The sequence below is a fragment of the Onychomys torridus genome, chromosome 3 (assembly GCF_903995425.1).
Source record: "Onychomys torridus chromosome 3, mOncTor1.1, whole genome shotgun sequence".
Classification (NCBI taxonomy): Eukaryota; Metazoa; Chordata; class Mammalia; order Rodentia; family Cricetidae; genus Onychomys; species Onychomys torridus.
Window position 1 is genome coordinate 83,987,878 of NC_050445.1, and position 24,021 is coordinate 84,011,898.

Genomic DNA, 24,021 nt, shown 5'->3' on the forward strand with positions numbered 1-24,021 from the left:
GAAACCAGCTTTTATATTCCATGCATGAGTGAGATCATTGGTGTAACTTGTCTATCTTCATGATTCTTTTTGTGTGGAAAAAGGATTCTAAACAGGAAATGGACTGAGGCACAGCTTAGCCAGTTTGAGACTAAGTTCAACCCCCAGAATCAAATAAAAACAATGAAATATATAAACTACAAAATAAAAAAGAGAGAACACACATTAATAGAAGGGATCTTCAAAAGAAAAGGGCAGCCATCTCTTTTAGAGTAAAAGACCTGAGCAGAGAAAGGAGGCCCCACTCTTGATTTTATAGATAAAAACTATTGGTGGGCACATCTCCATCCCTCCATTGCCTTTCAAATGCAAGGCACACATTGCGTTTTTATTGCTCTTTGAGCTACAGTTCATTGTGTCTTTATTTCCTTGAAATCTTGTATACTTGGTAGAACAAAAGGGAAGCTTTCAAATGTTGCAAAAGTGTGTCATAGAAAGAGAATTTTAAAGACTTGTAAAAGAAATGGATAAAGACCCTCAGAGGTGCCTAAAAATCACAAGAATAAGGTTGTCTTCCCAGCTGGCCAGTGATGGTGCAGACTTTAATCCCAGCACTCGGAGACAAAGGCAGGCAGGTCTGAGTTGAAGGCCGGTTTCTTAATCTACAGAGCGAGTTCCAGGACAGCTAGAGCTGCATAGAGAAACCGTTTTGAAAAACAAAAACAAACAAACAAACAGTCTCCTTCAGTTTTTATACAAAATGAAAATCAGGCAGAGGCATTTCTAGCCTTGGTGAAGCAACACAGCCACCGGTCACCATGCGAGCCACAGAACTCCTTGCAGCAACTTCAAGCTCAGAAGAGTGATTTAGGACTAAGACATTGATGCAAACATGACGGTATCTCCCACTGTGGCAGGAACCTTCTGGTCTCACTTGTCACACCTGCTCATTCTGGCACAAACTGATGAAACTGCACGTGAACTATTTTATTTCAGTTGTATTAAAACCAAGGTTCAAGTTGTCAAAAGGAAAATACATACATACATTAATAGTCAAAGCTAACACCATTCAGTCATTTATCACCTATTTATGGATGAAGCAAGAGCTGCATTACCGGCTCCCTAGACAGAGAGATAGACAGACAGGATGCTTCAAAAGTTCAGAAAAGAACACGAACATACACACACACACACACACACACACACACACACACACACACACACACACGATGCTGACACATACCTAGACGATAGGAAGATAGGAACATACAAATTCAAATCACAAGGAGATCCCACTACATAGCTACCAGAAGAGAGCAGAATTCGAAGAGTGAGTAAATATATCACCTTTTGGCAAGGTTATAAAACAAGGTTTTACATACAGCTAGTAGGTGTAGAAGGAGGCTCAGCCTCATGGGAACACAATTTAACAATACCTTATTAAGTCAAATTTGCACAGAACAAGTAAACCACCAATTTCACTGGAAATGAAGAACAAGAAAATAAGTCCACAAAAAGAAACAAAGATGAATTGTTACAGTAGCCTTAATAACGACAACCTCAAATCATAAACAATCCAAATGTTTATCCAGGGGCAATGAAACAAAATGTGATAAGTTTGATGAAGTGCTACACAGCACTTAAAAAGGAGAAACTGCAAATACATAAATAATGTTGACAATTCTCAAGCACATAACATTGAACACAGAGGCCAGACACAAAAGAGAACAAAACTTCATCCATAAAGTTTTAACGTGTTCCCTCCAGAATAGAAGGAAACAAAGACAAAGAGCAGAATGCATGATGGTATGGAGTAGTTGATGTATGGAGTACATGGATATTTGTTTAGGCACCAGTTTACATGAGTCAACTTCATGAAGGGCATTGAGAAACACTATACTACAACTATGAGTCAACAACAACCACAACAATTATTTCCAAATAATTTAAAAAAATAACTGATTTAATTTTCTTTGATGTGCCTTGGTATAAGGGTGTCAGATCTCCTGGGACTAAAGTTACAGACAGTTGTGAGTTGCCATGTGGGTGCTGGGAATTGAACCTGGGTCATCTGGAAGGGCAGCCAGTGGTCTTAACTGCTGAGTCATCTCTCCAGCTCTCCAAATAACTTTTTAAGAAACAGAGAAGACAATGGACTCTTTGAGGGAGAGGCCAATCTCGAACTGATAGCCTGTGTGGTACAACACTGATCCTACACATCGGAATGCACAGACTCATACAAGGAACAGAGTTAGATGGGATGGGTGGCTGAGTGGGTACCATATGCTGGGCACAGTGCTAGATGCTCCATTCCCAATTTCATTAGAGTCAAACAGAAAGAATAGGGCAGGCACATCTTGGCAGTGAACAAACACAGGCCCAGGTATGGATCCAGTTGCATGACTCATGGCTCCTGAGCCTCTCTTCTCTCCCTCGTATAAATAGACCAATGACATAATAGGAGCGGATCACGTGGCAGCTGTAAACATCACAGGCAGTGACAGGATGGCACAGTGCAGGGCAGAGTGGAAGCACTTACCAAGAGATTAAAAACTGTAATCACTACAGTGTCAAGTGGACAATTTCTGAGGTGAGGGGAAAAGAATAAAAACTTGCCCAAACATGAATTATCATTCTTTTTCAAAGATAAAAAAAAAATCATATCAATTTGAATGCTATTCAAATGGGTTAGAAATAACAAGAGACAAAAAAAAAAAGGCGAGAAAGCTTGGATTAAAGAACATTTCCAGTGCTTCTAGAAATGGGTGAAAGTCTTTTCATGCTAAAATAGTGTGTTCTTGGGTAAACGAGCCGAGGTTCAGGAAAGACTGTTAACTGGTAAACTACTGGTAGATGTGATAGTCACACTTGCTAACCTCTAGCTCAGGGGGTAAGGTACTCTAGGATGATTCAGCAAGAATAACGTTTCCCATGGCCTATGATCTAGGTGGTATTTGACATGAAAAAGTCCTATCAGATTACCGACAGGGTCAGTGAGGCTCAGTGGGCAAAGTCTGCCAACCAAGCCCAAATTCCATCCCTAGAATCAACATGGTAAAAGAGAGCCAACTGTTGCATGTTCTTCCCAACATGTTTGCCATGACACTTGTGCTCCCACATACACACACACATATATAAATGGATGGATGGATGGATGGATGGATGGATGGATGGATGGATAAATAGATTAATTAATTAATTCAAAGGGCACTGAACACTATTTGAGCTATGAGTAGCAAAGTGGTCTGTGATATCTAAATACACCCTTAGGCTCCAAAATAAATTCCAGAGAATATATGGGAAACATTAGTTCTTTCCCTATATGTAACAGAGATGCATACCTCTATAGTCACCATCAGTATAAATCAGAGGTTTTCAGATGGGATGGTATTATTAAGATTCTGCTGGATTATCCTTGATTTTAGGCTCCAACTAAGCAAGCCAGTTATGGTTTATGGTCATCAGACCGAAACCCTCCCTTCAGTGGATGTGCAAAGGGCAGGGTTAACTCTGCTGCCAGTTAACATTTACTCTGCATTCCCTGACATTTGGATGGGAAAGGCTTCCACCTTCACATTCCATTAAGAATAATGTACTCTGAGCATCTAATCTCAAATTAATTGCCAATTATTCAGAGGACATGTCAGTAAATCTTTTCCTAATTGTCAAGGGCATTGTGCCAGTGAAATAATAAATTGTAAGGTGGATAAATAATAAACTGTAAGTATGTTATGGCATCTTTACTTTTGTTCAAATTAAAGATTTGTTTTGTAAATGAAAGAAAGAACATAGGTCGGAAGTATGTAGTGCTTTGCCCAGGGCTGGGGAGATGGTTCAGTGAGTGAGTAAAGTGCAAACATGACCTGGGTTCAAATCCCCAGCACCCACATAAAAAGCTGGTTGTGTCAGGATAAACCTCCAATCAAAGTGTGGGGGAGGCAAAGATAAGTGGATCCCTGGAGCTTACTGGGGAGCCAGCCTAGCCAAACTGATTTGGTGAGAGACCCTGTCTCAAAGAAATCAGAAGGGAGGCTGAGTGTAGTGGTAACAGGGCTATAACTCTAGCACTTGGGAGGCAGAGGCATAGAGATCTCTGTGAGTTTGAGGTCAGCCTGGTCTAAATAGTAAGTTCCAGGACAGCCAGAGCAAATAGTGAGACCCTGTCTTAAAAAAAAACATACCCTCCCCAAACAAAGAAAGAAATAAAAGAAAAAAATTAGGTGAAAAGCAATTGAAGAAGCCACTCAGTCAACTTCTCATCTCCACAGATGTGCATGCACGTGCACAGACACCCGTGTGAACAGACAGACATGTCCACCTGAACACACTGCACATGGACATATGTGCACACTTTCAGAGATGATTGCAAGAAGTGTTCAATTGTAAAAGAGGACAATTCTGTATCTTCTAAATTTCCAAATATATCTTTGTATTTTTCCATTGAGTTTTCTGAAATTTCATGACTATCAATATATCATCTTAATATTGTATAAGGTTCAATTTTCAATACACCAAAATTCACTTTCCTTCATATAAAAATCAAGGTATGGTTTTAATCCAGATCATGTTGCTATAAATGTCAGTGGGATGACATGAAGAAAAAAATGCAGCAAAGGTCAAGAAACTGATTTCCACGGAGCAGAAGCTTAGTCTGCAAGCAAGTGAATTAGGGGAGGGGCTCCTAGGGCATATTTAAGGACACAGCTCATGGATGGAATGGTTATTCATCCCATTTTCTTCACATGTCTTCAGGCATATCACGTTTCTTTCCTTTGGGGCTTCAGGCTGGACTCTGAAGTAGGATTTTCTGTCTCTTTCGGGGCAAGAGAAGCAAATGCTATCTGCATCAGTACCATAATGAAATCTATTACTTAGGATGATAATTTCAATTAAAATATTCTAGTTCAGGGAAAGAAAAGGAAATTTATTTTTAGTAACTCAGAACCCTCTGTATTTTCCTTATAAGTTTTAGTTAGGCAACTATAAATTTCTACAATATAGTTTGAAAGGAAGAGGACAGGACTATCAGTAACAGTGACCAAGCCACTATGACCTACAGATCTTCACCTGTGTCATTTGTGTTAAAGGATATCAACATGGTGTTATTCATGTTTCTTTCTAATATTTTTTTTAACCAAAATATCTCTCACCTGTAAAAGAAATATAATTATTAGGGAGTTAGTGTTCGATAAGAAAGAGTCTTGGTTGGAGATGTTCAAAAAGTTCTGGAAACAGAGGGTGGTTCTGGCTGCAGAATAATGTGAATACACTTGATGCCAAAACCTCTCCTTAAAGCTGGTTAAAATGAAGTCTTAGCCGGGCGGTGGTGGCACACGCCTTTAATCCCAGCACTTGGGAGGCAGAACCAGGCGGATCTCTGTGAGTTTGAGGCCAGCCTGGGCTACCAAATGAGTTCCAGGAAAAAGGTGCAAAGCTACACAGAGAAACCCTGTCTCGAAAACACAAAACAAAACAAAAAAAAGTCGTACAGATATTTTACCACAATAACAAAGTGATATAAATTATCAACCTTGAGAAACAAGCCAGTCACACAGGCACACACTTATACTCTCAGCACTTAAAGGTTGAGACCAGAGTACAAAGTGTTCAAAAATAGCCTGAGCTGCACAGTGAGATCCTGTCACCAAAAAGCAAACAAAACCCAAAACCATTAAATTTTATGTGTGGGGGTATTTCTGTGTATCACATATGTTTGGAAGCCAGTAAAGAGTGTGGGATCCCCTGGAACTGGAGTTACTGGTGGTTGTGAGCCTCCTCATGGGTACTGTGAATCAAACCTGGGTTCTCTGGAAGAGCAGCCAGTGCTCCTGACTGCTGCTTGAGCCATCTCTCCACCACCTCAAAGAGAAATATTTGAAGACAGAAAGTTGTACAACAAAAGTAAAACCGTTTGTAACCTCATTTACACTCCTGTTTTTATTTTATTTATTTTTTGCCCTATGTATGGATACATACATACACTCAAAACATAAAATCATAGCAGTACAAACACATTGTATCCTTGGATTACAACATACACCCTTTAACATGCCCATACACATGAACAAATGCATCATCTCACTCAACAGAAATGTATTAAATGCCTACAGACAAATTTGTTGTGAACTCCAAGGATACGCTTGTCCCTAGGAAGTGGCACTGATGTGCAGGGCAGGAATAGCCTATGGATAAACGCAACTGTTAAGAGGGCAACTAATGAACTAAATGAAGGTAGTCACTCCTGCAAAGCATGGAGGAAAGTATTCCAAGTAGGAGGGAACAGCATGTGTAAAAGATTCAGAAGCAGGAGAGAGGTAGGCCTGCACAAATGAGCACAGAGCGTCATCAAGGAGGAGCTTGGGTGGAGATTGAAAAGGGCTTTGAAGGCCACAACCACCAGGAGCTCGTATTTTACTTGAAGTGCAGGAGAAATGTGCTGAGGGACTCCAGCCATAGCAGAGAAAGACATGTTGTAAATTTTCCGGCGCAGTAGGCTGTGTAGTAGTAGTGACAGGAAGAAGCCAGTGCATCCACACTAGCTAAAGAGGGGTGTTGACCTAGGAAAGGGCCGAAGAGCAGGAGAGCATAGAGATGTGATTTAATGTGGAGCCTCCTAGAAGCTCATGTATTCAACACCTGGTCCCCAGTGGCGGCAGTGTGGGAAGGGTATGGAAGCTCCTGAAAGCAGATCCTTGCTCAAGTAAGCATGTCCGTGGAGACGGGCTTTGAGGTTTTATAGCCCAGCCCCACTTCCTTTTCTCTGCTTCCTGTGAGCAGGTGAAATGTGATCTCTACGCTCCCTGTTTGCCAGGCAAGTCTCAGGCTTCTGCTTCCATGCCATGATGGACTCTGTTTAAGTCAGAATAAAAGCTATTCTCCTCTAAATTGCTTTTGGTCATGGTATTTTATCATAGCAAGAGAAATGCGACAGGGTTTGACTCTGAACCGGCAATGAATGGGTCCCGCAGTCCAGAGTTCCGTTGACCCCTATTAACTAGGGCCTAACTTGTCAGATAATACCATGGATGGAGATTCATGCCCACATTTTATAACGTTTTGTAAACATTTGCAAAACATAATGCTATGTATTTCATCAATTTACACAACCTATACATCTGTAAGAAGGAACCAAACTGAAGCCACTTTGAATAAAACTTCCAACTTGAATGAGGGTCAAACAAAATTTAACCTCCCCAGACCTCCCAGGGTAATTGACATCGCTGATCTCCAGCTGGCAAGATGAGACAAGAAGAGTGGGCAAGCCACCCCACCACACTTGAGTAAACCAACCAATGAGAGCAAGATTAGTGTACTACAGAACCAGGTTCCTAGAAACTACCTAATCTTTGCATTCTGATTGGTGGAAAAATGTAACTATAACTTGGCATAGATGTTTGGGCTGTTTCTGCTTAAACATTTGCTGAGACGGGGCTCAGTCAGCTCCCGAGTCTGTGCTGTTGTTCCTGACTGGTCACTTTCTGCCCTGCTGCCCAATCCAATAAAATCTTGCTTTGTGAAACCTTTTGTGTCTGCATGGGTTGTTTTGGAGCCTTGGACCCACAACATATCCATTGCCAACAGGTAAGCATGTACAATATCTTCTGTGTACAAAATCCATTCGTAGCTGGCCGCTATGCCACAGGCCTAAAATCTTGGTATTTGGGAGGTGGAGGCAAGATCAGTTGTTCAAGTTCATCCCTGGCTGTATACAGAGTTTGAGGCCAGCCTACATGAGATTGTCTATCAAAACAGACAGACAGAGTAATCTATCTGTATTTATTACTTTTTCATGATCCTTGATGTTGGAACAAAAACATGGAAATGTTTAAGGTTCTTGAAAAAAGTTCTCTCTAAAAGACTGTACTAGCTTCTGCACATCCCACCTGATCTTTTATGTATTAGTTTTTTGAAGTTCTATAACCAGGCTGGCCTCAAACTGATTTCCCTGCTGTTAGGTGCTAAGGCCCTAATTCTTACCCTAACCCCATGAAGTGCTGACACTGTCCTAATCAGAAGGACTTTGGCCTGGTAAACAGATGGATTCTTACTGGATAAACAAGCCCAAAGGCTGCTTTCTGTCTATCAAACCCACTCTGAGTCTTCCCACAAATGTCACCTACCTAGGGCAAAAACATCTGGTTTAGTCTGGATAGCCTGTATCAGCTCACTGACCCTACCCTGTTGTCACATAAAACCTGCGCGTTCTTCTACCATTTTGTTGTTCCCTCTGCCCCCTCCTCCTACAGCCTTTGCAGCTTGATGCTAACAACCTTTTTCTTCTACCCATGGAGTGGCCTAGTTTGGCAGTTTCACTGGGACCTTGCTTACACCTGCCTCTACTTTAATGCCACACCAGAACTCTTAGCTTCAAATGGCTCAAAATTGGTACATAGATTAATCATGTACCAGACACATGGATGCCCTACCTAATGCTACAATGCAAACTTAAGTATAAATTATTGCTGAAATTGCCTTTAAATGAAATTATGTGGTTCCCAAGGGTCATACCAATTTCTTCTAAAGTATAGAAAAAATTCAATATCACTCGTATGACAAAGAATATTGAAATGAGAATGGGTTTTCCCTTTTAATTAGTGTCTCCTAATCTTGACAAACTGCTCTCCACAGAAAATTAATTTAGAGAATGGCCTATTGAGAAATAACAAATGACTGCCATTATCATGTGTATTTAACCAAAAAAAAAAAAAACCCACAAAAGAATACCCTAATATGTAAAAAAAACACAAAAAAGGGCACACTGAATATGTCAAATTTCTTTACCCCAAATAGCATTAAAGCAATGACCTAAGTCAGGGTTGGCTACATTCTACAATACAGGATGAAATTTTACCTTTTCCCAGCCTTGAGAGCACACACAGGCCATGCAACTATTCCATTCTGCCTTGGTGCTATGAAAGTCAACAGGGACCATATGCAAATAAGAATGCTTCCCATCAAAACAGTATTTATGAAAACAGGAGAGAGAGCCAGACAAGGTAGGGCACAGCAGTAATCCTGAAAAGCAGGAGGCTGAGGGTGAAGGACAGTGTGGGATACACAGTGAGATCCAACAAACAAGACTGGACTAAGCGGGGAGGGAGGAGAAGGACTAATAGGCATGGTCTCAGAGCAACAGCTTTCGAATGAGAACCCTGAAAAGAAACTGCTTCTAAAACACCTGATGATTACATCTCAATGAAATGCTACAACACCTGATGATTACATCTCAATGAAATGCTACAACACCTGATGATTACATCATCTCAATGAAATGCTACAACACCTGATGATTACATCTCAATGAAATTCTATACTTTAATTATACATTTTCTTGATGGACATTAGCCCGTGCCCCCCCCCCCCCACTCCTTCCCCACCTATTTGCCAAACCTAACATCCTGACAAATAGATAAAACCCCCTGGAATGTATTCAGTTAACAAAGCCTTATTCTCCACCAATGGGAAGGCTAAGAATGCCGTCAGATACCATCTGAGGCCCACAGCTGAGATCTGACATCTTTGTCAGATCCACCCAGATGTTTCCACCAAGGAATTTTTAAAAAGCTTGATTTAGCTGGGCTTGGTAGTGCATGCCTTTAATCCCAGCACTCAAGAGGCAAAGGCAGGCGGTTCTCTGAGTTCCAGGCCAGTCTGGCCTACACAGAAAGTTCCAGGACAGCCAGAGTTACACAGAGAAGTCCTGTCTGGGAAAAAAAGAAAAGGAAAAGAAAGAAATAGGGGGGGGGGGGGGGGGGGGGGAGGGACGGAGGGAAGCAGGCAGGCAGGCAGGCAACCTTGTTTTATAGCTCTGCTTGTTATGTCCACACAAAAACTCCATGCCTCTGTTTCAATGTTAAGACACTACACGGGGAACCTAAATCTGTGTTCCAGAATGAACCTCCATCTTCCTGTCATTCACTCCTTTGATGCAGAGCTGTTCCTCTGGAGAGCAGGCTCCTGTTTAGGTGACAGCTCTGCATGCCTAGGTGAGTGGGAGATTTGACAGGGAACTCTTGAGACACATGGAAGCCGAATCCATGCATGCCTTGGTGGTACAAAGATTGCTGTTTGCTCATGCATATTTCTCTAAAACTTAAAAAGAAATGCACAGGAGTCTCTGATATGAGAGAGGCGCAGAGCAGAATTGTGTTCGCTCATGTAACACAAGAAAACACTACTTACATTAACTACCCCGCGTGGACGAGCCCAAAACATTTGTCAGCACTTTAGGAAGTCGGCTTTATTATTATTTCCTGACTACCTTTTTTAATTCTTCTTCTCCCAGTGAATCTTTTTGTAACAAATTTCATCCCACAGCGAGAAGAAACTTGAATTAAGCATGGAAAGAAAAGCAAGCTCGGGTTTTAACTTTATCGTCTCCATATTTCCAATATTTACAGCCTTTCTGTTCCCCGCTAAGAAGCAGAATAACATCTGTTCACTGGGGGGGGCGGGGGGGACGACACGTCTACAGAGAAAGCAGAAAGACAATGATCCCTCTTGTCTAAGCATTCTAGCTGATGCAAGTTCACACCAGCCCAACAAGCAGCTCTAGGGTTTTATAAAAAACTGAAGCAGGGCACCCAAGCTCAGCTTCCTCAGCAGCACCTGAAGATGCGTGTGTGCCCATTTATGCCCCACGCCAAGGCACTAAGGATGGCAGTGGCTGCTGCTGCTTCTTCGTTGTCTTCTACTGTCCGCCCCTCCTCTCGTGTTTCTTTGTTATATTTATTCATGGGGGCTGGGGGGAGGTGCATGTTCCACAGTAGACTTGTGGAGATCAATGAAAGTCAGGTCTCTCCTTCTGTCAGTAGATCCTGGTACTTGAACTCTGATGGTTAAGTTTGGCAGCAAATGCCTCTCTCTACTCAGGGAGCCATCTTACTGACCTGACAGTGACTTCCTGTAAAGACACTAACTGGACCTGCCAGATCTGAGTAAGGATAAGGAACATATACAGACCACACTATACGGATGAGCGTGACTTCATGATCCATCCACCTCCAAGCCAAGAAGTCAGGGCACAGTCTTTGTAAAGTCAAGTTCTCACATTCACAAAAGGTCTGTTTTCTGAACAGCTTCTGGTTTGGGAAGTGTTCGAAAAGCACAGCCGGTTGGTGGAAACCAAGTAATCTGAGACATGTCCGTGCACAGTAGGGCTGTCAGCAGCATGCAATCTGCATGCACCGTCAGGTTTTTTCTTTTCTACCAAGGTAGTCAGGCCAAGAACATATTTTCTGAACCTCCCCACAGCCCTTTGCTCTGATTAGCCAATCATATCAGAGTGTGAAGTCAAGCTGCAACCAATGGAATGAGATGCAGTCACTACCTACATCAGGGTACTTTTGGCTACTGTGTTTCATTAGCCTCATTTGGGCTCTCTCTGGTGCACCTTTTTTACAAAAAGAAATGGTTCTGCTGAATTACTTTTGCTTTCTTTGTTCATGTGTTCCTCTGTGAAATACCAAGATTATTGATTTCCCAGCAGACCTCTAGCCGGATTCCACTAGCTCTAATCTAGGCTCCAAATTCTGTAGCAGGCTTTATACAAGTTGCTAAATCCCTGGTGATCCTGGCTTTCCCAAAGTATCAGCTCATTATAAAGACGGCATGTGCTCTGAAGATTTCTTGTCAGGCTTAGCATCATCATGCCTTAACACACTACCTAGCACACCGTAAATGCTCAGTAATTAGTTATTCTTTCTCTTATCAAGGGTCATCTCAAAGAAGTATATAAACTTGAGTAGACACTAAATTTCATACAAACAAGGCAAGAAAGACTCAGCTGAGGAAATGATGGGTGTGGCCAAGACAGTCTAAGGATGCTACTGAAAGGCTACTGAGACATGGCATCTGTGCCAAAACTTACAGAAGAATGTCATCAGCTGGAAGTGATGAAGGGCTAGGGTAACTACATCCTATATTCATCAAATAGAGAACAGTGATGGCCAGATGTGAATGAAATGGAGCTTAGTAATGAGGGTGCACATTACACTGTTACTCACCTTCCACACGGAGAGGAAGTTTTTCAGAAAAAAAAAAATAAATGAAAATATTTTGCTAAGGCTGTTATAATTACCACAAAACTAGCAAACATCTGTACAACTCTCAACAGGAAAGACACTCACTTCTCACACAAATCACAGAAGTAAAGTCAACAGTCCTCAATGCTCTTACTATGGGGAAAAAAAAACCAGAGCAAAACAAAGAATTGACATCGGACTAACGAACACTACCTTCCAGACAGTCAGCCAGGATATGGGAGCAAAGTTCCTTCAGGGAAACAGCCCTCCCCACCCACTGGCAAAGCACTGTTTTGCAGGGTTTTAGGACTCTAGGGACAAGAAGGACCTTTCAAATGATTTTTCAATGCAAATGTGACTGAGATCCCATTGGCATTCCCAGGCTTGAACATCCACAATAATTAAGACAGCTGTTCCGCTGCCCTCCCAGTCTCACCTCAATTTATTCTCTGAGTAGAGAGAGAATCTGGGTTACAAACCATATTCTGATATCGTTCATGCAACAGTTGGCTGGGGCCAGAGTTCCAGGCACTCTGACCTACACTAGCCAACCAAGGACGAACAGCATCATAGAACAGCATACTGCTGCCATTTATAATGGACCAGACTATGAGAGCAGACAGGGATGGTGAAGCACACATCACTACATAAGTCTGAAGAAGAAAGTGAGATAATTTCCTGTTGTGGGATATTTGCACACTGTGTGAAAATGTATTGCTGTGTTATTAGGCAGGAGGTATAGGTGGGACTTCTAGGCAGAGAGAGAACTTTGGGAAGAGAAACTTGGAGTCACCAGCCAGATATGGAGGAAGGAGCATGAGCTGAATGGAGAGATGAGCCACATGACAGAACATAGATTAAAATAAATGAGTTAAGTTATAAGAGCTAGTGGGACAAGCCTAAGCTAAGGCTGAGCATTCATAATTAATAATGTCTCTGTGTCATTATTTGGGAGCTGGATGGTGGAACTGAGAAAGACTTGCTACTGTTTCCCACTCAAGAAGATACACCTTTACAGTTTTATTCTTTGCATACAATCTTGGCTTCAAATACAGTTCAAAGTCAAAACCAAATAATAGAATCACCAAGACCAAGGAGGGAAGAACTGAGGGAAGGAATACTTCGTATGTGTACATAGCTATGTGCATGGTTTTGGAGTAATTTTATATGTTGCAAACCTGTAATGGCCTGTCTGGCAGGAAAGAATATACTTTAAAGTGGCACTTACGTTATTCTCTTTGGCTATCAGACTAGTAAAAGAATGGATCCCCAGAAAGCAAAATTTCCCTAGGGATCTCATCTGGGGAGAAGAAATGGCTGAAGCCCTGTGGGCAGCCAGAGGAGGGTCCTGTCTCCCAAAGAATAAGCTTACAGCAGAGGCTGAGAACTGAGACGGCAGGTACACAGGGACCACACCACCTCTAATTAGTTCTGTGTACCTCTGGCTTCCACTGAACCTCCACTCTCAAGACCTCCACAATGGCCTTGAGGTGGGGGTGGGGATCTGGTCATTGGATCTCTTTGTTCCTCTTATTGCTGTGTTGAGTACATCTCCTCTGCTTTTCATTATTAATTTGGCTCTTTACCGGGGCTATTAAGGAAGGTGGCGAGGTGAGGGCAAAGGCAGTGACATTCAAGTTTGGTAATAAACCTATTAAGTAAAAATTCTTAATTTACTAAGATTCATCTCTCTGGACAGACTACAGCTCTCACTTTGAACGAATGAGGAAAACACTTCATTGGCTGATCATCAGAGGTTGCTGATCTCCCAAATTCTATCAACAATTCCCATTTTTACACCCCACCATTTCCATGATGACTCACTGTCATCTTCCAGCTACCATTCAAGAGTGACTACAAATAATGGGCTATAAAAGCCACTCGGTAATTAGGACACTCACTGGCCATATGCCAACTCAACAAGAGGTGATGTATCGGGAGTCACTGGTGCATCTGCCAGCCTGCTCCCCTCTGGCTGTAGAATAACAGTGCTCTCAATGGCCATTTGTTCTTGACTGAAGGGCTGACCAGCAAGCAAGCAAACAAAACAATCAATAAATGCCTGTCTGCCTTGCCAGTGTTGGGATTATAAGTGATGTCACCCTGCCTGGCTTCTTTTAAAGAAAAGGACTTGTCAGTGCTATAGACTGAACTTGGGTCCTTTTGCAAGCACTTTACCAAATGAATTATGGCCACAGCCAACTCTTGTAGAATTCTGGTTTTGTTTATTTCTTTTTTCTTTTCTTTTCTTTTCTTTTCTTTCTTTCTTTCTTTCTTTCTTTCTTTCTTTCTTTCTTTCTTTCTTTCTTTCTTTCCTTTTTAGCTTCATGACTGTCACTTAGGCATAAAACAAAAGGAGGTAAACACGCCGGCCTTCTACGTGTCCAGAATGTAAACAAATTAAATCCGATGTTAGCATCAGGCTGCTTCCATACTCCCACTACGACAAGGTATAGCTAAAAGTATGCAAGCCAAGAGAAGGGATATGCTTTCAGCTTTATGGGAGGAGAGCACAGGAGAGAACATCAAGTATCATCCCCGCTCTGGTTTAATCCAGTCCCAAACATCAGGGCATGCAGCCTTCATTTTCAATTTCCCCGTTTATTCCCACATTCTTTATGAGTAGATGACATTGCTTATTCATTATTTTAATTTGCATTCCCCCCAGAAGGCTAACCGTGTTAAACATCTTGTTATGTGCTAATGAAAGTATCTTTCCATTTGTGAAGTTTCTATTCAGATTGCTTGACTGTTTTTTTATTAGGTTATCTTAATAAAACAGTTCCTCATATACTGTGATTGAAATCATGGACAAAAAGGGGATTTTTGTAAACATTCTCTCCATCTGTGGTTGCCTATTTATTTTCTTAGTGATGTGGCTTTTTCAAAATTATACTTTATTACTTTGGGACCCAAGGATTGAACATAGGGTCTGGTGTACGCTGGGCAAACACTCTGCTGTACAAAACTACACCTCAGACTTAATGGAATCTTCAGACAAGCGAAAACTGTCCATGTTGATGAAGCCTGATTCTTATAGTTATTTTTCTTAACATTTTAATATTTTATATGTGAGTCAGAAAACAAGACAATAAAAACAAAGAATCCTGGACAAAGGTCAGAAGACCTGGATGCAAACCTAAAATCTGTACAACATCTGGTGTAAAGAATCATCTGTAAGAGTCCATTTCACATGTGAACCAGACTAGGACATGAAGCAGCCAGATTCTTGGTCAAATATGATGTGTTTAACAAAATCAACAGACTGAGTAAATCAGATCGCCTTCATGAGTGTAGGTAGACCTGATCTAATGGACGAAGGCTGGAGGGTGTTGAAATCTTGACTCTCACAAACAACAGGGGCTTTTCTCCACCTGACAGTTCTGAATACAGAGTCATTTCTTCCTCCCTTTGGACTAGAGCTAAATTATGGGTTTGCCAACTTTATGAAGGGCAGTACTACCAGCTCACCTGGGTCTCCAGCTCCTTCACTTCAGTTCTTGGAATATGCCAACCTCCAAAATACTTATAATCTGAATCTATCTCTCTCCTTCCCTTCCTCTCCCCCCCCCCCCCCGCCGCCTCAACTCCTTGCTTTTACACACACACACACACACACACAGGAGAACTCAAAAGGATATTTCACCTGGTTCCATCAACACCAACATAGAATGACACATTGGACCTAGTGCCTGTAGAATTTCCAATAAAATGGCCCTAATTTTCCTTCCTTCCTTCCTTCCTTCCTTCCTTCCTTCCTTCCTTCCTTCCTTCTTTTGATTTATTTTTGTTATTTTTAATTGTATATAGTTATATACAGGTGCCCTAAGAGACTAGACCATTGGTTCTCAACCTGTGGGTCTTGACTTCTTTGGGGTTCACATATTATCCTGCATATCAGATATTTATTTTATAATTCATAACAGCAAAACTACCCTTATGAAGTAGTAATGAAATATTTTTATGGTTGGAGGTCACAACAACATGAGGAACTGTATTAAAGGGTCACAGCATTAAGAAGACTGAGAACCACTGGACTAGAGGAACTAGATTCCCCTGGAACTGGAGTTACAGGTGGTTGTGAGCTCCTTGACATAGGTGCTGAGAGCTGAACTTGGGTCCTCTTTGAGAGCAGTATACATTCTTAACCACGGAACCACCATCTCTCAGCCCTAAGTGACCCTAAAAAGAATACACTAGCTTCTAACTGATTTTAAAATTGCCTGATCCTTATTTGGGTCTCCCCTTTGTATTCCAATGAATGCTTTAATGTCCACAGTCCTCTAATAAAATTAAGTCAGCTGCACCATCTACAATGAGGTCAAAAGGGATTCTAAAACAATCACTTAACATACAACTTTTCAGCGTCGTAATGGCTGACCTACGCCACAGCAGTACTACTTGTAGTTCTTTCTGCTCCTAGTTCAGAACGAAGACAAGTCAAGAGGACTGTAGCAGCTGGATCTTCCCAGCTCCTTCTCTACACACATTACTTATATTCAGACAGAATCAGCTGAATCCTGACATTTTAAAATCGGCACCAAAGATGCCAGGTGAGCCAATAAACCCCATCAGTGAGTACTCTATTAGGTGAGCAAGTCCTTGACACTTTGCTACTTTTCATACATGGCATCCAGACAAGCATGGGATAGATGAAAGTCTTTCATCTTCTGCCTTTAAAATGGGACACTTTGTGTCTGGTTTCAGACTGATCCTTGAGAATGGCCTAGACACTTGGACTCCAGCCAGCGGTGCTGTTGAGAGAGCATCACTAGAGGGCGGGCCCTGAAGGAAATATCCGCTCCTGTTCCTGAGTTCCCTTCTAGATTTCCCAAGATGTTATAAATGCCATGCCACAAACATTCACCACTAGGGACCAAGCCTGCTGCAGCCCATGCCTTTCCAACCATGAGAGACTGGTGTCACTGGAGAGCCTCAGCAAAAATAAGTCCTTCCTCCTTGTGTTCTTTCTGTTTGGGTATTATATTAAGGCCAGGAGAAGAGGAACTATTATGTGCCACATGGCTCTCAGAGGGAAAAGCAAACATCTTTTCTCTTCTTGTGTCCTCAAAAAATCTAATACCAGAGTTCCGGCCAGACTTACTCAAGGACAAAGATGGAAGCTAGATGCCACCAGATGAAGGTTTGCATTTCACTGGGGTTTCATTAGAATCAGCTAAGACATGTCTAGAATAATTCCCAGGTCTCTGACTTCAGACCAATTAATAATTTACATGGCAAGGCCAGGCAGATTAAAAGACAAAACAAACAAGCAAACAAATCCCAGTATTTTCAACAGGTTTTAAAGGTCAGGTAGGCTGGAGAGATGGCTGAGCCATTAGGAACCAGTACCCACATTAGGGACTCACAACTGCCTATAACTCCAGTTTCAGGGGATCCAGCAACCCCTCTGGCCTGCTTGGTTATCTACACACCTGTGGCAGACACTCACACAGACATACACAGCCAACAGTCACATACATACACACCTACACAGGATATAACTCAATTATCAATGTGCTTGTTTATAGTGCCTAATGCCCTGGGTTTGATCCCTAGCAGGGTCTAAACTGGAAGTGACAGTTCACTTCTGTAATCACAGGAGTAAAGGCAGGAAGATGAGAAGTTCAAGGTCATCTTTGGCTAGATAGTATGTTCCAGGCCAGCCTCAGATACATGAGACCCTATCTGAAAAAAACACAAACAAACAAAAAACCAACCACTATTAGTAATAGACACCCACTATGGTCCCACTATGAAGCCAGGGTTCTGAGCATAGCCTGATTATTCATTCCTGAATTCATAGTGGCTATACTAATTGTCAGAATACAGACAATAAACAGAAACCTGCTGTTTATACTGCATCATGCACCTAAGATGAAGCGCTCTCAGCTTCAAAGATGAAGCCGGGGACTCTTGAGAGGGATGGGAGTGAAAAACATCAATAAGAAAAGGACATGAAAAATCCTAACACTCTTTAGAGTCACAGCCCTGGGAATTTAAATTGGGTTTCTGCCTGCCCTGACTAGGGGGAAAAAAATCAAATTAGCTGGACAAATACTTCATCTCAAAAGATCATGAGACTCAAAGTGATCTTTTATTTGGTGTTCTCACTGACCCTTAGCCACACTTCTCACTTTCACACAAATTCCGGAGAAAAGCCCTCTTAACCATGTGCAATTTGAAGAAAAGACATCAAAGGGTAGGGTGTGTGTGTGTGTGTGTGTGTGTGTGTGTGTGTGTGTGTACAAGTGTAGGGGGAACCTGAATAGACCAGTTTCTACTTGGCTATGATCAATAGCAAAGAGCAAGGGGAGAAAGGTTTTTTGAGAACATGGTGCTTCCCACCCTCATATCACAGTAATGATGTTTTAACAGCCACTCGGGCTGATATCTGAACTCTATCAAGTACCAGCACACTCAGAACTATAGAAAATGAAAGGACAAACAGGAGCCTCTCCCAAATTGAACACAACTCAATGTGACTGCTACAGATAGGGTAATTATTTCATTGGTCTATATGCACCCCAACAAGGTGTCTTCAGCCACCAACACCAAGCGCAGCCACTGCCAGATAAAGATCAAGCCTTCTCTGCTCACAGGAACCATTAATTTCCTTTAATGAGATAGTACTTTGCCATGGGTCAGAGGTACAGGTACAATGACATCATGGCTTATCTAACAAGGCATCCAGAAATTTCTACCAGCAAACTAAAATGGTATAAGCACTGTACAAAATCCTTATTTTATGCAGACACTAAAATTTTGCACAAAATCTTTTCCTGCTGGCTTATCTAGATGTCTAGCTTGGATATGTGTGCTCTATTTATACAGACTGAAGTCACACTGGTATCTTAAAAGTTCAAGCAAAATCAAACTATGAAAGTAAGCCAGTTACACTTTCTTCCGCTTTTCACAATAAAGAGAGATTAGCTTAACATTTCTTCCCCTCCCCATAATTAGAAAGGTTCTGGGAAGAGAAAATGTAGTCAAACAGGCTTGAGCAGAAAATAGCTAAAAAAGCAGTCTTATGTATAAAAGAATAACAATTAAGGGATAAGAGCTCTGTCTCTCATCTGGGAGGTATTACCTGCCCAAGAGTTAGAATATTCTTTGTGCTATCTCAAGAGAAGACTTTTGTTCCAAAACTGGGGTCTAATGTTTGAGTAGTGCACGCCAAATGAGCCTGAAGAAACAGAAGGCTCTGCGAAGCGCTAACAGAAGAAGCCCTAACATAATATGCCAAGGAAAGCGTGTGACAAAACAGAAGAAGAAAAATATTTTCAAAATCGGCTCCTGGCTTAAATATAGCACTTGGCGCCTCAAGTACACACAGAGAAGCAGTTCTAACTCAGTGGCGCCATGTGACTTCTTGAACTGCAGGAAGCCAGCTGGGGAGGCTGGTGATTCATTTCTCAGCTCCTCATTCTCTTTGCCCTTCCATTACCAACTACCAGTTTCCAGTATTCAGAAGGGCTGGACAGGAAGTCCCTGGCTAGATCAACCTTTGCTCCTCCTAAGCGTTCGCTTCTATAAAATCACGTTACTAGCAACTTCCTCATGCCAACCTGATAGTTCTTCTTCTTAAGTGTTCTGGATAATATAACCAAGTCCCTACCCACTGTCTACTAACTAGATAACCCTGCCCTTCTTGAAAGTTCTCTCTTTCTCACACTGAGTACAACCAGAAATCCTGGGTATCATCTTCAAGACAAACAAGGCCCTCAAATGTAAAGAGAAAGACATACATTGGGATGACATTAGTTCCAGGAGTTTCCTTAAGTTTCTCATATCTCAGAGTTGCTAGCGAAGAAGCTGGAAACTAGTCAAAGGTGAATAGGAAGAGAGAAGATGGAAGCCTGTTCTCTTAGTTAAACAACCAGGGGACCGGAAAGGGACAGAACCTTTAGAAGATGGCCGCCCTACTTCAGCCAATCACTACCAAAACCAACAAACTATGGCTCTACTACATTCTAAACTGGAGATTATGGAGGAGGGGGCCAAAGACTTCCAGGCCATAAGGAGGCACCTTCACCTCTGGGCTCCACTACAAGGCGGTATCAGAGAGTAAAGGAAGTAGAGAGAGACCACATTTTCTTTTTCTATCTTAAATTCTTTTTTGATTTATCTATTTTATGTATATAAATGGTTTGCTTATATGTGTGTGTGTGTGTGTGTGTGTGCGCGCGTGCGCACGTGCGCACGCCATGTGCCCAAGGAAGACAGAATAGGATATTGTAACCCCCAGAAACTGTAGTTACAGAAGTTGGGGATCAACACATGGATGCTGAGAGCCTAGCATGGCTTCTCTTCAAGAACAAGGAGTGCCCTTATTTGCTAACCAACCCTCCAGCCTCCCAAAAATCAAATTTTCAACAATACTGGGTTCCTGCCTTCCTCACACCTTTCCAAATCCACCTATGGGGAACCATGGGATTTTCAATTCCCTAAACAGGTTTAATAATTGGAACATAAGGTATAATACTGTTTAATGTGATTCTAAGCATACAGAAGTACTTCAGACAAGTACATTATACGGATGTAAAAGAACATATGGTTTAAAGAACACACTTGAGCTAAAAAAAATTACCACATCAGTAGAAGGATACATTCTGAATCTATAAGGTGGTATCTAAAACAACTACTAGAAAGATCATGAAAAGAACAACATGATAAAACTTTTGGGATAAACTGAAATCGGAAACCTTAACAATGCTTAGCTCTTAGGAAGGCGGATAATAAAAATTACAAGAAGTAAGTGAGAAAGTAAAGTGAGATAGCTATAAGCACTAACACGTCAAAAGTTACACTGTAAAGTCACAGTGCAAATGGACTAATAAACTGTAAGCATTATATTAGTCTGTCAAACACTGTAAAACTTTTAGGAGAAGAAAGTCAAATCTTTCTTCATCTTAACCTTGTAAAACATTATACAAATGTTTCACCCCACTCCACCCCTGCCAACCTCCCCACTGGCCGAGCTTATAAAGCCTTTGTTTACACACAAACTGCTGCATTCCCACAACTTAAGTGCCTCCCTTGCTCTCCTCTCCTTTTCAGGGTTCTTTCAAAACTGACTGGGAAAGACTGAGGCTGGCCCAGGCAATGAAGAAGACACTGTCAGCACCTGAGTTAGGACACAAGACATGTGTGTTGTGAATATGTAATTATGTGATTGGTGCAATAAAAAGCTGAATGGCCAATAGCTAGGCAAGAGGTTTAGGTGGGATTTCCAGGGAGAGAAAGGAAGAGGAGGAAGAATCTAGGCATGCCAGAAGACATGGAGAGAAACAGAAGGTACAAGATGGAAGAGAGGAAACACCATGTGACAGAATGTAGATTAATATAAATAGGTTCATTTAAGTTTTAAGAACTAGTTAGGAACAAGCCTAAGCTATAGGCCAAACATTCACGTTATTTCCGGGCTGGCGGTCCCCATGAAAAAGTACTGCTACACAAGTGTACTTCCTGTCAATGTGCTTGCTCTTCCCAGTACACCCTCTTGATAAAGACTAAAATGTTGCCTTTCCAAGATACTTTTGCTTTGTTTCTGGTATTCCTTTGTATAATGCAGAGAATGTTTCTAACAAAATTAAAAGACAGAGGCAGCAGAATTAACTGAAAAGCACCCACCAACTATATTCTTCAAATATACTACCACAGAAAAAGGAAGAATAAAAGGATAGAAAGAAAATCATGGAAACTTAAGTCCAAGAAAGCAGTAATGCCCAGTCTCAGATAAAGAGGGCTTCACAGCAAGGAAAGTCAGCATAGACACCGGCATTATATAATGGTAAAAAGGTCAAACTAACAAATAGACAGCACAGTCCTAGTGTACACACTGAAGAAGAGGACTTTAAGACAAATGATGGATGGAACTTAGAGAGGGGATAAATCTACAGACTTCAAAATCCATCCTAGTTGGTAAAATCTCACTATCACCAATGAACATGTGATAGACACCTATCCTAGTACAACCAATATATATCTATGATATCCCTCTACTATAAATCTTAAAGTATGGGGCAAGTGAGATGGTTCAGTAGTTGAGAACACTTTCTTTTCTTGCAAAGAACTAGAGTTTAATTTCCAGTATCCACATTGGGTAGCTCACAAATGCCTAGATCCAGTTCTAGGAAATATGAGGTCTATGTTCACAGGTACCTACATATACATACATGTGTGAGCATGCACACATGTAAATGAAATTTCAAATATTTTATTTTAATCTGAAAGTAGACATGATTGTGTTCTATCAATACAAGAGAGTCAAACTAGAAATTAGTAAGAAAAAGATCTGAGGACAAGGTCTGGACACTTACAAGGTCTGTAAAGAATTTTCAACTGGACAGAAGAAAACTGCAGCATATCAAAAGTAGTATCAGAGGAAAATTTATAGCTTTTACATCAGTAAAGAAATAAATCCTCAAATCAATAATCACCACAAGAATTCATAGAAAGAAAAGCAAAATAAAGACAAACGAGAGAAAGAATATGAAGATAATAAATGTAACTAAAAACAGAACAACAGAATAGTTTATGGTTCGTTGAAAATATTGAACAGGAAGTAATTTCTCCTGTAAACTGACAAATGGGGACAAAAGAGGAAGAGAATGGAGGAATCATGTAAATGATTTTGCTAGTGGCCATGCATGTATAAACTAGAAGGGATTACTAGAACAGGGCATGCACTGATGACTGGGGAGGAGAAGGGAACTCATGACTAGAGAAATACCATAGTTTAGCTAACATGTAACTCAAACAGCTTTAGGGCTATTATAGAAATGCAACCTGCAAACTAAATGCACAAGGAAATCTATAGGCTTACATACCTCTTCACTGATGAAACAAATCTAACAACTATGGGAAGAATACCAATTCCATATAATCTTTTCCAGAAAATGAATATAAGTGAACGTTTCTCAATTCATTTTACAAAGCTAGTATTATCTGCTACAAAAGAAAAAAAAAAAAAAAAGAAACATACAGACTAGTATATCTCTCCCATAAGTCCAAATATGAAAATTCTCAAGAGAAAAATAAACTGAACCCGGCAATATGAAATGAAAAGAAATTATGAACCATGGACTAATTGAGGTGTTATTTGCTTATTTGTTTGTTTGTTTTGGTAGATAAGCACTAGTGTTTCATGACATTGATTGTCGGAAGACCAATCAGTATAATTCATAATATTAACACGCTTATAAAGAAACCTCAAGTGGAGTGGTGGTGGTTCACACCTTTAATCCCAGCACTTGAGAGGCAGAGGCAGAGGCAGGTGAATCTCTGTGGGTTCAAAGCCAGCCTGGTCTAACAGAGTGAATTCCAGGACAGCAAAGACTGTTACACAGAGAAACCGTGTCTCAAACGCATCCCCACACACACAAAAAAAGGGAAAGAACAGGAAAAAAAGAAAACTCACACTATCAAATCAACTGATTGAGAACTATCTGAGAGGTATAAAACTGAATTCATAGTTAAAAATAAACTTTCAAAAATTATGATTAGAGGAGACCAGAAAATCTTTTGGCCGACATGACACTTCTCAATGCTAAGTTCTTCCTGTTAAGATTTGGAAAATTCTCACCACACAGTCAACAAGGCACTGGAAGTTGTAGCAAAAGAGCTAAGTAAAGGATGGTAACACATTAATTACAACTGAAGAAATAAAACCATCTGAATTTATAAACGCAAAGTTTATTTGCACAGACTGGGACTGGGGATACAGCTCAGAGTTGAAGGGGACTGGCTCCTCTTGCAGAAGACCTGGGTTCATTTCCCAGCACCCACATGGCAGCTAATAATCATCAGTAACTCCAGTCCCAGAGGTTTCAACTTCCAACACCCTTTCCTGGCCTCCAAGGGCACCAGGCATGTATGTGATACATAGATATGCAGGCAAAGTATCCTACACACAATTAAACAAAGATTATTTACATAGAGAATCTCATGGATTTTTATCAAGAATGTGAAACTGAGGTCAGTGAGATTGAGACAGGGGAGGGATTTAAATGTTGGC

The 24,021-nt window shown here is 41.1% G+C and overlaps 1 protein-coding gene across 15 annotated transcripts in view; it reads right to left on the reverse strand.

The window, feature by feature from the left end:
- Nucleotides 1-24,021, reverse strand: part of Magi1 (membrane associated guanylate kinase, WW and PDZ domain containing 1) — a 629,136-nt gene that overhangs the window by 259,969 nt on the left and 345,146 nt on the right. The gene's annotated exons all lie outside the window — the stretch shown is intronic.